The following is a 13,526-nucleotide window of genomic DNA, read 5'->3' as shown; positions in this document are numbered from 1 at the left end:
ATATATACTTTCCTCTTTCAGTAACAATAAAGATAATAATGTTATATACCAAGATTTTATTTTACCAGCATCTGGCACTACTATTTCTTCTAAATCTTTTAATGTTATTTAGAGATTCTTTTCTTTGGTAAAATTTATCTTATTTTCCATTTATTAATAATTCTTTAAAAGACAAAAATCATTATCATGTAGAATTCTTAATTTCTCAAAGGTGTATTTGAGATAGTCACAGATTTTTTATTAGTTGTATTTATTTACCAAATATGAACATCTATTTGATATAAACTTTGTGCTATGCATAGAGAAAGACAAAAATTTAATATAAAATCAAGTAGGTTTACAAACTAATCTTGAAGGAAATAATGCTGTAAAGAAATGCTATTGTATTTCATATTTAATAATTTTCATTTGTTCATTTTTTGTTCACTTATTCAATATATGTATAGTGTGCATAACATCATGAAAAGTAATGAGAAATACAAAAGATGCCTGACTTGTTAATTAAGAAAATTTAACATGTTCCCTGATCATCATGATTCTTTGAGATTACAAGTTGTGGGAAGTGAAGTGCTTAAGTAATAATACAAGGCCTAATATAAATAAATGTTAAATGAACAACACAGATGAAAATTGATATTGTAGTTTAGCCCATTTTTAAAAAATACATTGCTCAGTAATGCACTATTGGAATAAAAATTAAATTTGCCATCTAGTTAACACTTGGAATTTTGATTGGCTTTATGTATCACTTCATTGTCATGGAACATGTCATCATTTTGAACACTCATCCTTACCTGGAACAAATCGGAAAAGGCATGACTAGGGCAGATAGTAATTACAACTAAATATTATACATTAATTTTTTTTTGCCTTCATAATTTTAAATTTTAATATAAGATAATATCCACGGTTTTTAAAAATTGAAACATTAAAAAATATTTTCTTATATTGTTTTTGCTGTAGGTAGACGTGAAGAAAATGTATCATTTTTAATATATGATTATCTTTACATGCCAGTTATTTTGTAGTACTTAGTAAGTCAACAAAGCAACCTAAAGAAGTTTTTAATATATTTGTAAAGTAGAATTATAGGAGTATTTGATAGGGGACTCCGTATTATAAAATGAAAGTGGCATTCAGCAAGCTTAGCTCATCCAGTTACTTAGGATCTCTAATCCAGCAGACTCTTTAAGTAAAGCAAAACACAAAATATTGAATTATGTGTTCCCTACTGACTTTGATTAAGAAATTCAAAGAGATATTCCCATAGAAGTGGTTTATCACAACTTATATTAGTATTATACTTGACAATGTTGACATTCACTCTAATTTTATGCTGCTAATACAAAATCTATTCATGTTTAATTAGTCTACACTATCCCTTAAGAATTTACAACACAAGTACTTTTCATTGACTTCACTGAATGCATACAAATATTAGAGTATATATTTATGCATTCTTATTTCACTGAAATTATTAAGACCCCAAAGGTCTTAATTGCTGAAGTAGCTGAAATGTTTGTCATTGCTCCAAAGTCTCTATAATGCATGAAATTAAATAACCATATTATGATACTTTTCTACACACTTTCACTAATTCAGTGTTCCCAATCATCTCAAATCATAAATTCTTCAGTGGTGAATATAAAAGGATATGTTTCATGAAAAATAAATCCAATAAGTTTGATACAGAGTACTGTCTTACTTTTTATTAGATTTTAAGAACCAATGGGTTAAGCAGCCCTTATATTAATCCTTAGACAAATATATCAAATCATTATTGATTCTATTATACAGCTTTGACTCTCAAATTACTTCAGCTAATTTTCTGAAGAATATTTGTTGATTGTTTCAGAAAAGAAATGTATTTCTCCAAGGTGTCCTGATCTTAAATTCAAGAACACCTATAATAGATAAAGCCATAAAAGGAAAGCTTTATAAACAACGTGAGGTTACCCCATACCTAAGTATTATTTGTGTTACGTGATATGATTTCTCTTTTTATTTTCTGAGTTTGCATTGTTTAGAGACTCTTTCACCATGCTGCATATATTTAGACGTATTTTTATAGAACTCAGATGAAAATATTTGGGGGAGATAGTCTAAGAGACTTTCAGTCCATCCTTCCTCCTGTATCTCATATCTTGACACTATATCAAGTTAGGTCAAGTGGCCTAGATATTTGAATTCAGTAAACTCAGCCACTTGAAATATTACCTATTAATTTGCTTTTTAATATTATTTATTTGACTATATTTGAAGAATTAAATCTCATGCTTTTTTTTTTTTTTTTTTTTTTTTTGCGGTACGCGGGCCTCTCACTGTTGTGGCCTCTCCCATTGCGGAGCACAGGCTCCGGACGCACAGGCCCAGCGGCCATGGCTCACGGGCCCAGCCGCTCCACGGCACATGGGATCCTCCCAGACCGGGGCACGAACCCGCGTCCCCTGCATCGGCAGGCAGACTCTCAACCACTGCACCACCAGGGAAGCCCCTAAGTTCTTTATTCATAGTATTTCTTTTTAATTACAGCCTATAATACCCTCCTCAGTAATTTTGATATCTGATTTCACAGTTCTTTCATTAGAAAATAAATATTTAATGTTTAGAAAATGGTACATTTTTGAGGGAATTTGACTACTTAACATCCTTTGCCTCTACTTGTCTGATGCAGACTAAAGTAGAGAGATCAGAATTCGTCTTCAATTCACAGCTTTCATAGATACCATAGGCATTGCAAAAGCTATAATAACACTATTCATTCTTTAGCAAATAGAGCTATTATAAAAAATGAATTAAAGTGCTTCTTTAAACTAAAAATTTGATTGGAAATATACTGAGCCCTTCATACAAGATCTTGGTTTAAAACTTTATACCTGCGCGACCATTATTATTCACAATATTCTTCATGCATCGTGAGCACAACTGTACAGGTTTCTCTCTTTGTGATCAGTTAACTTAATTGATGCTAATTAGTTTGAATTCCCCACCTGCTATTTGTACCAATTTTTGCCCTCTCTTTTATAAATGTCATCTACCATCCCCCAGGATACTTTCATACCATTCTCTAAGTTATCTATTCATAGTATTTCTTTTTAATTACATCCTATAATACTTTTCTTAATTTTGATAGCTAATCTGCACTCACAGTTCTTTAGCTTTCTCAGTTTCAGTGATCTGTATCACTCTAGCCATTATTAGCATGGATATTTCTTAGTCTTTACTTTCACTCAAAGAGCCTGCACAAGCTATATTAAAATTTTTCACAATCATCTACAATTTTTCAAGTATTCCCTGCTGCCTTTACAGAAGAAGTGTCTTGGTCTTATTGCTCTGGATAACGCTTCACTTCTGCTCCCCTGTCATTTCACCTCCTTCAGAACATGGCTTCTACGACCATCCCAATAGTCATATTTTCAGTTTTCCCTTTTCACTGAGTTTTCCCTTTTCTTCTCTTCTGCTTTATAAAAAGTGTCCAAATTCAAAAAAAAATTAATCTTATAACTTCTATAATCTTTCTTTGAGGACTCAATGCGTCCATCTTTCTTTGCCATGTTTACTGAAATATTTTATACTCAAAGATTACACCTGTTCCCACCAAATCCCTTAAATTCAGACTCTGGTTCTTACCACTATATTGAATTCGTTTTTATGAAGATCACATGACTACCTTTGCACCAAATCCAAAAATTGCATCCTCAACTATAAATCACCCCATTTTCTTAAGACTCTATTTTCTATTTCTATTCATGTACCTTTTTCTTGATTTGGGGCTTTTCTTAAGATTCTGTGCTTGGCCATATACCACATATTACCCTCTCCACAGCTGCAGAGGTCTACCCCTGTATACAGTACTCTACTCTCAAAGTAGATCCCAGTCATATACAAAGCCTTGGTATTTCATTCCACATTCTAGTCAGATGCTAGGCAAATGTGTTATTATATCCTCACTGAATTCTCTGTGTTCTCTATCACCCATTCTCTCCACTGATCTTCTACCTCATCTACGAAATCAACAGTAAATTCCTCTTGACTTATCTATTTCCAGCAATCGCACCACTGTTGTCATGTACACCAGTGTTCATAAACTTGGAATGAGATTTGACTCTCTTTATACTCCTGACTTGCATTCTACCACTGGCTAAATTCTGTTTATTTTTCCTTTGTTGTCTTTCCCAAATCAGTCCCATAATTTTGAATTTTATCAGGTATCATTTTAGTTCTAACCTTTCAAATCTCATACCTATACTCTTGCATAATCCTTCTAACTCAACTACCTACTTCCATCTAATACTACCCTCTAATTCATAAACAGAGACAGAGCTAGGATTTGCACCTGAAAATTATGAAATTTGGGACCTTTTTTTCAAATGAAAAGTAATATAAAATTATGAGCACAAATTAGGTAGAAGGATGAATATTTATCTGCAGTTAGAAAAAAGCCACACCTAATAAATTTTTTTAAAAAGAGAAATCTTGAAGATTCAAATCTTTTTCTTCAGAAAAAGAACAAATACTAGAATACTTACAACATCAAGAAACTCAAGTAGTCCCATCCAGTTGAAGAACCCTGGTGCCTGGACTTCATTGGCTTTATGATAAATCTGCCTTTGCTCCTGGAGTAGTCTTCCTCAATTCTGGCTTTGATACTGTCAAACTTTTGTGATCTCAGGACAAATTCCAAATTTCTTACTATAGTTTGTTACAGTATGCCCTTTTGAAACTGAGACACCTAGATTAAATTTCTGTACAATTTTATGGATGTTTCTGAGTCTCCATTTTTCTAAAGGAGAGGGCTCTTGAGGTATTACATGTGACAATGTAAATAAAATGGTTAGCATATAATCTGGCCCCTTTCTACCCTTTCTTCTAATATGCTCAATTATTTCCTTTAATGTCTTAGTTATCACAGGGAACTGCTACTCTTTCTCTCACTGTGTGCTCTCTTGGTTCACTGATTTTTCCTGACTCAGGGTTCATGGGTACTATTCTCTCTTTATTTACTAAATTATTTTATTTACTAAAATTGAAGAGTAACTAAAGTGTAAAGAATACAACCATCATTGCTTTCAGAGTTACTCATCAATGGATCTTTTAGTTTAAGCAAAATGTTGACCTGAGTCTCATGGAATACCGCCTCACACACCCCACTCACCTTCCCTCTACAAATACATACAAACCCTGAGTAAAATATAACAATTTTTAAATAGCTATATAAGCTCAAAGGAAAGAAAAGGAAATTCCCAGGGCTTGAAATTAATAGAAAACTCATAGCCAGAGTTGTAAGCCCTTAATTAGATAAGGTAACAGAGTAGGAAGATAGAAAAAGTGAATTTAAGCCCAAACAGATCAGGGCTGGGATTTGAAAGCCAATTCAAGTTCAGGAGATGTGGATTTGGGTTTGTGACTAGGCAGGAACATGAACTGAGAACTGTATAAAAACTGGGACCCTGGAAAGGACTACTCTTCCATTAAAGGGGAATTAGAAGCATCAAATTACAACTTCAAAAAATGAAATGACAGGCATTATAAACATTGAAACTAAAACCTTACTAGATGGGTTAAATAGCAGATAAGATGATTCAACCAAAGAGAAAATTGATACACTGGAACTGTGGAAATTACAGACAGAAAAAAGAGAAGTGGAATTTGATAAAGAAGTTAACTTGGGGACTAGAGTGATATAGATCTAATAGACATTGCAAAGGAGAAATTAGAGAGAATGAGGACAACATTCAAGCAAAAAAGGAGGAAGAATTTTTCAGAATTGACTAGACCATGAATACTAAGAACAGAGAAACAGACCATCCCTGAGCAGCACAAATAAAAACAAAGTCACACCTATGTACATCAAGGCAAAACTGCAGCAGACCCAAGAAATTCTTAAATGTCACCAGGAAGAAACAAGAAATCATCTAAAACAGGAAAGTAGACTGAGCATAATACTTGTCCTCAAAATAGATGTCGGAAGACAATCTTCAAAATACTGAGAAAAAAGTCTTCAAAAATTTTTAGAGAAACTACTTTTAGTCTACAAATCAATGCCTAGCTAAACTCTACCTCCAGAGTGAGGAAGAAAAATACTTCAGACAACTACTGAAATTACCACTGACAAGCTGTTTCTGGGAAGAACTAAAATGTACTCTAAGAAAAAGGAAACAACCCAGAAGGAGACACTGGAAAATTAGCAGCATTGTGAGCAAATCTGAAGAAAAACTCCCTGATTTTAGTCAGTGGATCTTGGTTCTTAGCCATGTTTTATCAGCTGTTACTTGTGGACCTTGTATCTCTTGTAGTTCAGATTCCTCATGGGAAAAATGGAAACAAATAGCACTTCTACATGAAAACCAACAACACTTGAAATAACAAATATAAAAACTTCTGCATAGCATGGTACCTGGTCTCAGAGGAACAGGATAAAATGCAGTCGAATCTGAAATTGCATTCCACTGCTCCCTTTACTGGAAAACCCTTGCTGTCTCAATCTGTTGAACTCCTTGGAGGACTAAATCCAATATGCCTTTATCTATTTAATCATCACTTCTAGCTAACAGCAGCCTTAAATCTCTCTTTCTTCCATGTGCAAATTGTACTTTGTGGTACTTTTGTAGTTTTATTTTATCCTGTCTTATATTACTGTTATTTATATATGGGCCTTAGCTCCCTAATAAGAAGTTATGTTCCTTGACTACTCTGCTTCTTAACTTGTTCATTTCTGTATCATCCACTATGTCTTATACGGTACAATTAGTTGCTCGTGAAACCTGCTCAGTCCATGTTCAATTCAATGGAATTAAAATTGTTGAATGAAGGATGAGTGAATGAGTGGACATTCATACTAATGTGTTACTTTGTAGTAAAATTAGTAGGGAGATAAGCTAGTGTTTTTTGTGTTCTCTGTCTTTCACAGTATCCTGCAATTGGCATTTCAATTTTAAAAGCTACTGATAACTGAAAATCTAGCCTAATGTATTTTAAATCTTAGGGAGTTTTTTTTTCCTAAAGAAGGCGTCATATAACGTTTAATTTGAACTCTCTTGAAACACTATTTTTAAAAGATTTTTATCTATTTGGTAATTAGTGTGAATATTAATTGTATGAATAGAATTTGTATATAGTTTTAGGTTTCATAAGTAAACTATTAAAAGAAAAGATGTCATGATCCAAAATAATCATAAGTAAATGTAATCACTTATTTTCAGAATTAAAAGATGTTTCCTAGTGGAGACTTGAATAAGTTGTCAGTTAAAATGAAAACATATCATTTTAGTTGAAAATTTAGTTTATCTCATCTTGATCAGATGTATATGTCAGATGACATTAGCTAAATTGGGCTTTAATATCAACTATAAAACTTAACAGTTCCCCCATGTGTTTGTGAAAGATCATTATTAAAGGCCAATAATGTTCTAAAATTAAGGCCAAAGCATAGACTATTAATTCATAATGAAATACTTATAATCAAAGCCTAGATAGGGGTTAATTATCATCTTTGTTTTTAAACTCCTTTTAAATTAGTCAAGATATTTTTCTCAAGAAAACTGGAAAGTCCAAGGATTCTCACATAGCTGGGCTCAAATGTCAGGGATTTGCCACTCTCCTAATGCTTCTCTGTGTATTGGTTTAACTCTCAGTCTTGCTACCTGTTGGGAAATGTTGCCATCAGCAGCTCTAAGCTTCTTTTCTTAAAACTCCCAATCCAAGAGCAATCTTCCAGCTCCAGGTCTCCATTTCCATGAAAGGACTTGAATTGGCCCTATTTGGATCAGTCACTGGGAACAAAGGGATGGGCTCCCATGATTGTCCAGGACTAAGTCATGTGGCCAGTCAGGTCAGTAAGGGACTTTGCTTATCACATCCACCAAAACCTTTTAGGATGAGGTCAAGGCAGTTGATTTGCTATTTTAGTCTGCATCCACCATGCTTATCTAAAATCTTGGATCATCAATGTTCCAGAATTCAGAACTTTTCTGATTTGGGGGACATGATAAAGTGCATATTCTGTTTATTGCATAACACTCACATTGGGGTCTGGAAAAACATCCCATGCACAAATATATTAGTCTTTCTGCCACAAAACCTAGGAATATTCACAGAAAGAAGAAAAAAGAAAGTTTCTCAATATTCTCGTATCAGTTTCTTCTGCCAACTGAGTTTGCCCTAAGTTTTTGAAATATTTCAGCTTATACAATATTAGGATCTCAGAATTGCTGATATAAGGTTGTGAGTCTATAATAAACACTCTTTGTCCCATGTATATTATACCCTATGTACTAGGCATTGTACTAACTTGCAAAGTAAACTCTATGATAACAGAGACAGTATTGATTTTGTTTATCTCCGTATCTTTGGACTTGGCACGGTTCCTGACATATAGAAAGTGCTCATTAAGTATATTTGTTGAATAAACTAGTAAAGATATCAGTGACTTTATGTACCTTATTTCATGGAATTCTAACAACTGCACCCTGATATAGAGATTATTTTTCCTATTCATAGCTTATTGACTGAACCTCAGTTTTGTCATTTATAAAAATACAAATAATGATAGTCTGCAGAATGAGTGAGGCTCAGAGAGATTATTTAGCAAAAGTAGTCAGGCAGATTGCAAGGAACTGATTGCATAATAATATCCAGGTCTGTCTGACTTAGTTGCTAAACTGTTACTTTAGTCCACTGATGTTGGCAAATGAAGCTACCTGGTCAGAAGAAGGGATCCCTTAGGAGCTGCATCTTTTTACACTGTAACAGTTATGTGTTCAAGCATGGGTATACCATTTTGGGGTGATAGGATATCATCCAAGCTGCAGAATTTTCAAATTATGTATTTTATAAAGTAACAAGTTTAGCAGAAATCATCTTAATTTAAAACTCTACCTAAATTCTGACTACCGAATTATTTGCTTTAATTATTTTAAAAGAGCTCATTTTCTACTTAAAATCTCAGGTTGATGTCATCGTTGCTCCCAATCTGGCTTGTCTAATACTTGATTAAGCTGTGCTTGAACACTGGAGTCGAGAGCATCGCCACAGTAACCCATGAACAGAGCTTATATTCTTTATTTCTTTTTACTTTTTATAATTGCAAAAAAACAAAACCAAAAACCCTACAGCATCCTAAACATACAGCAGAAGTTCAGAGGACTCTAGCGTTGTTTAGTTTTAAGACCAAAAAATGGAATAGTTTGTTGGTGTGGTAGTAGGTTTTACATGCCTATATAAGGAAAGACACATTTACACTGTGCCAACAGCAATCATATCTTAAGTCCCCAATTACAATTGTGACTTTTTAAACTCCAAAACCCCATGTGACTGTTTAGCCATCTGTTTAATGAAACAACCACCATTGATTGGGGCATAGATAATTATTACAATAAGAACAGTGCTGGGGAAAGATCAACTCATCCCAGCTGAGTATGACAGTTAATTATGAAGAGATAATTAGTGAAGGCTAGTTAACATTATCTCATATCCAGGAAAGAAATCTAGGTATACATCATGTAGAATATGTGATTATATACATCTTTGAATAATTATTTTTAAATATCTAAGATATATACTAAATAGGAGATTTACTGACCTATATTCAACTGGAAGGAACAGTGTTGTTTTCCGTAAATTATCTAGTGAACTCTTTGCATTTTGGTGAAATATTATTTCAAGTTATTCCAGTGGAAGCTTTTGTGTTTTATGGCCACTCTTACTGGTGTAAAAAGGAATCTTCAGCATTTATCCCTGGTGGAACCCATGACTACAGCCCTTAACACACTGACAGGAAAACACTAAAGAGATGATTTTAGAATAAGCTCTCCACTAGTAAATGTCACGAAGGAAATGGGAGTCCCCATGAATATGGTTCTGAGAACTCATAAATAATAGTTTTAAATTTCTCTATGATAACACTGCTTTTATAAGGAGCACAACTGATAAATTTCCTTCTCACTCTCTAGGTCTAAGTACTTTTGAGTTGTGAAATAGATAGTAGCCACACCATGGAGGAAAAATAAGCAAAAGACTTTCATATTTAGTATCATATAACCGGACATAGCATAATTGAGCTCTGTGTGTATTGATGAGCATTGGCATTTATTACTGGCTCCTCAATATTACAACCAAGGGGATTTTTACCAGGATTGCCTAACAGGAGAGAAAGAACTTCTCTGCCTGGCTCCTGATTCTCGTTCTGGGCATGAAACTAAGCTTTATTATGTTTCATGTACAGTAATTTCTTGGCACTTCTGGTTGCTCCAACGTGAAAATCTTGTGAATTTAGATTGCATCAGTTTAGAACGTGATGGAATTTAGATAAGTTCCATTTTATCATGCCATTAATGAAGAAGAGTTTTAAAGAATGAATAGGAAGCTGTTTTAGGAGGATTTTGATGGCTTTCAGAGAAGAATTTTAGGAAGACCCTAATATATTCTTCATTTCAATGCATAATGGAGTTCGCTGTACATGGACTCCTCTGGAGGAATGTGTAGTGTTTAAGGGCTCTAGCTTTCTTTAAATGCACCGAGGACTTCATTGTAATATGACAATAAACTTTACTAGGGATTATTAGTCTCAGTTTATCATCAGACTTAAAGATGAATTCAGGTGTTTCCACATCATAGCTGTGTGATCTTGGGCATGTTATATAGGACTTTAATTTGGGTTTCTTTAAAATGGGTGATATAAGTACTTTTTCCCAAGGGTTGTTTGGAAGAAATTAGATAATGAATCAAAGATTTTTGTATTAATGCTTCCACATCTAAGCACTCAATATGAGTTAGGTATTATTAATATTTATCTTAAGATTAATTTAGAATGAATAGTACTGGTCTTCTCCTTGGAGGTACGTATTTTATCGTGTATTTAGGATATTGTAAATTCCTTGAAAAACACATATGTATCTATTAAACTGTAATATAGATTTTATTCATTCATTCTGACCTTCTCTGCAATGAGCTTGAGTCAGTTATAATTGTAATACAGACATGTAAAGGACTAACTTTGGCCTGCTTATTTTTAGTTGAGCCGACATTTTATATATAAGGATTTTTCCTAAAATATCTTATGTTATTAATAATAAATTTTGTAAAAGTGCTAAGTAGGGCTTCCCTGGTGGCGCAGTGGTTGAGAGTCCGCCTGCCGATGCAGGGGACACGGGTTCGTGCCCCGATCCCGGAAGATCCCACATGCAGTGGAGCGGCTGGGCCCGCGAGCCATGGCCGCGGAGCCTGTGTGTCCGGAGCCTGTGCTCCGCAACGGGAGAGGCCACAGCAGTGAGAGGCCCGCGTACAGCAAAAAAAAAAAAAAAAAAAAAAAAAAAGTGCTAAGTATACAACAGAATTTAGGAGAGTGGAAGAGTTAAGAATTGGGAGACATGAAACCTGGCTTCTATTTCTAGCTCAATTTGTCCTTAGGCAAAAAAGTTTCTTCAAACTTTAAGGAAGAAACTGTACTGAATGATTTCTATGACCATTTACAGTTATCGGATTATGATTCTACAGTAAACTCAGAACAACTCTATTTTCAAAGTTATATTGTTTAACTTCTGGCCATGTCTAATCACATATCTTTGCTTCTACTGATTTTTTTCACTTAATGGGAAAGAGTACATGATTGCTTTATGTTGAAGTTGACTTTTTTCCCAAAATCTTGAAATAATGAGGTTATCCAGTGACCTTAAAAAAATATCTAGTTCCACTCAGCTGGGAAATTATTCTGTTTTCTGAGAAGACCAATTAAATATATTTGGGAAAAACCCAACTGTATCATTTTCTCCAAAAAGGAAAGTACATAAATTATTACACACAGTAACTTATACTGTTCTAGTAAAAGTCATTTCCCATTTTGTTTTTAAATATTAAAAAATAATTTGAAAGGAAATGCTACCAAATCATTTTAATTAAAGAGATATTTTACCTTGTATTCTCTCTGTTCAACAAAGTATTAGGTGTTTAAGAAATGTATGTGTTTATTACTACAATTTAGTCAGCTTAATGAAGCTCCATAGCCTTACATATTCCTAATTTTGAATAGAGGTACCAGGTAAAGAGAAAAAATAAAAGGAATGAAGAACAGAAATAAGTCTCTGAAGTTCATGTGCCTATCAATAATTGGATCAGGAAAATAGAGACTGCTGATATTTTATTTAGCTTCTGTTAATTCAATCCCTAGAACTAAATGAAGTGTCTAAAGATGTAGTTTATAAAGGTGTGAACTCTCACTTCTATTTGAATAATGCTAGCTACAATGAAATAAATGATTTTTTTAAATAATGGAATGTTCTTATTCCCATTTTTCCTATAACACTCTTGCCTCAAAACATAATTCAGTTGAGAAGAACAACATTGTGTAGCCAATTCCCCTGGGGTTTAGAGTATAATTTTGAGCCATGTTATGGCCATCTTTTAATAAAACACTGATTTTGTAGCTTAGTATGTTTTCAGTTCTGAGCTAGACTATCTTATCCAGATTCAATGAAGTACAGAATGAAATGAAGCAATATGCATTTTGAAATTATATATACACCTTTATGACAATTTAAATATTTTTTAATGTTTACCTCATTTGACCCTCTCTGTTCCCAACACACAGTCCTGGCTTTGTAATTTCCTTCTCAAAACTATTCTTCCTGCTACCTCAGGGGGCCTCTTTCTTTTCTTCCTTTTGCAAAAATGACATTCCAAATATCCTAATGCTTTATTGTCAAAGTTGTCTACCTATCATTTCCATCATCTCACAGGGTTATCAGGTGGAGTCTGCACCCTATACCCTTCCTACCTTTTGCCTACAGAGGCTACTTTGGAGGTGGAAACATGGGAGAGTCAGGTGAGGCAGCATAAGAAATTGCTTCCTAGTTCAAATAAAGTCAAAGCTTGGTCTCTTTCTGCACTGAACAAATTCTACTGAAGAGTAGCTATTAAAACTCTGTGGTCTGAATTTAGCTGTTCTAGAATATTGTTTGAGATAGAAATGCTATGGTTCAGTGTGCTAATGCACATCATACATGCCATACATACATTCATTAGTAAAATGAATCAAGTACAATAAAGGCATGCTCACATTCATTTACAAAAATTAATTAAAAGATCTCTATTAGTTGGGAGGCCTCTAAGAAATATGTATGGCATCCATACATATTTTGGACTCAGGCTTTGAAAACCCTAAGATGGCATACCATTATATATGCTAGATTGCTAAAAGATGCTTATTTTGTCATTTCATATTTTGCTATCTCATCTCGTTTAATTTTTATGTTACTTATCTATCATTTGCTTATCATAATTTTTTTAAAAACTGTCTGGTATCATTAAGTACTTCATCTTTCAGTTAGATAATTTTTCATGTAATTATGGGAAAAAATGGAAAACTTTTCTGATTATCACAAATGATATGGAAATCACAAACAATTTGTAGTTAATTAGGAGCTTAGTCAGGGGGTTAATGAATTTCTACAAGGGCTACACAGAAGATGGATATCCAACATGTACCTGTTTGACTAATAATATTGACACATATTTTATAAATAAAACAAAGC

The 13,526-nt window shown here is 33.6% G+C and overlaps 1 protein-coding gene across 6 annotated transcripts in view; it reads left to right on the top strand.

Moving 5' to 3' along the window:
• NOL4 (nucleolar protein 4) overlaps positions 1–13,526 on the top strand; it is a 406,054-nt gene that overhangs the window by 310,307 nt on the left and 82,221 nt on the right. The gene's annotated exons all lie outside the window — the stretch shown is intronic.

The sequence above is a fragment of the Mesoplodon densirostris genome, chromosome 15 (assembly GCF_025265405.1).
Source record: "Mesoplodon densirostris isolate mMesDen1 chromosome 15, mMesDen1 primary haplotype, whole genome shotgun sequence".
Classification (NCBI taxonomy): domain Eukaryota; kingdom Metazoa; phylum Chordata; class Mammalia; order Artiodactyla; family Ziphiidae; genus Mesoplodon; species Mesoplodon densirostris.
The sequence above is the reverse complement of the archived record's forward strand: the minus strand, read 5'-3'. Positions and strand labels throughout refer to the sequence as shown.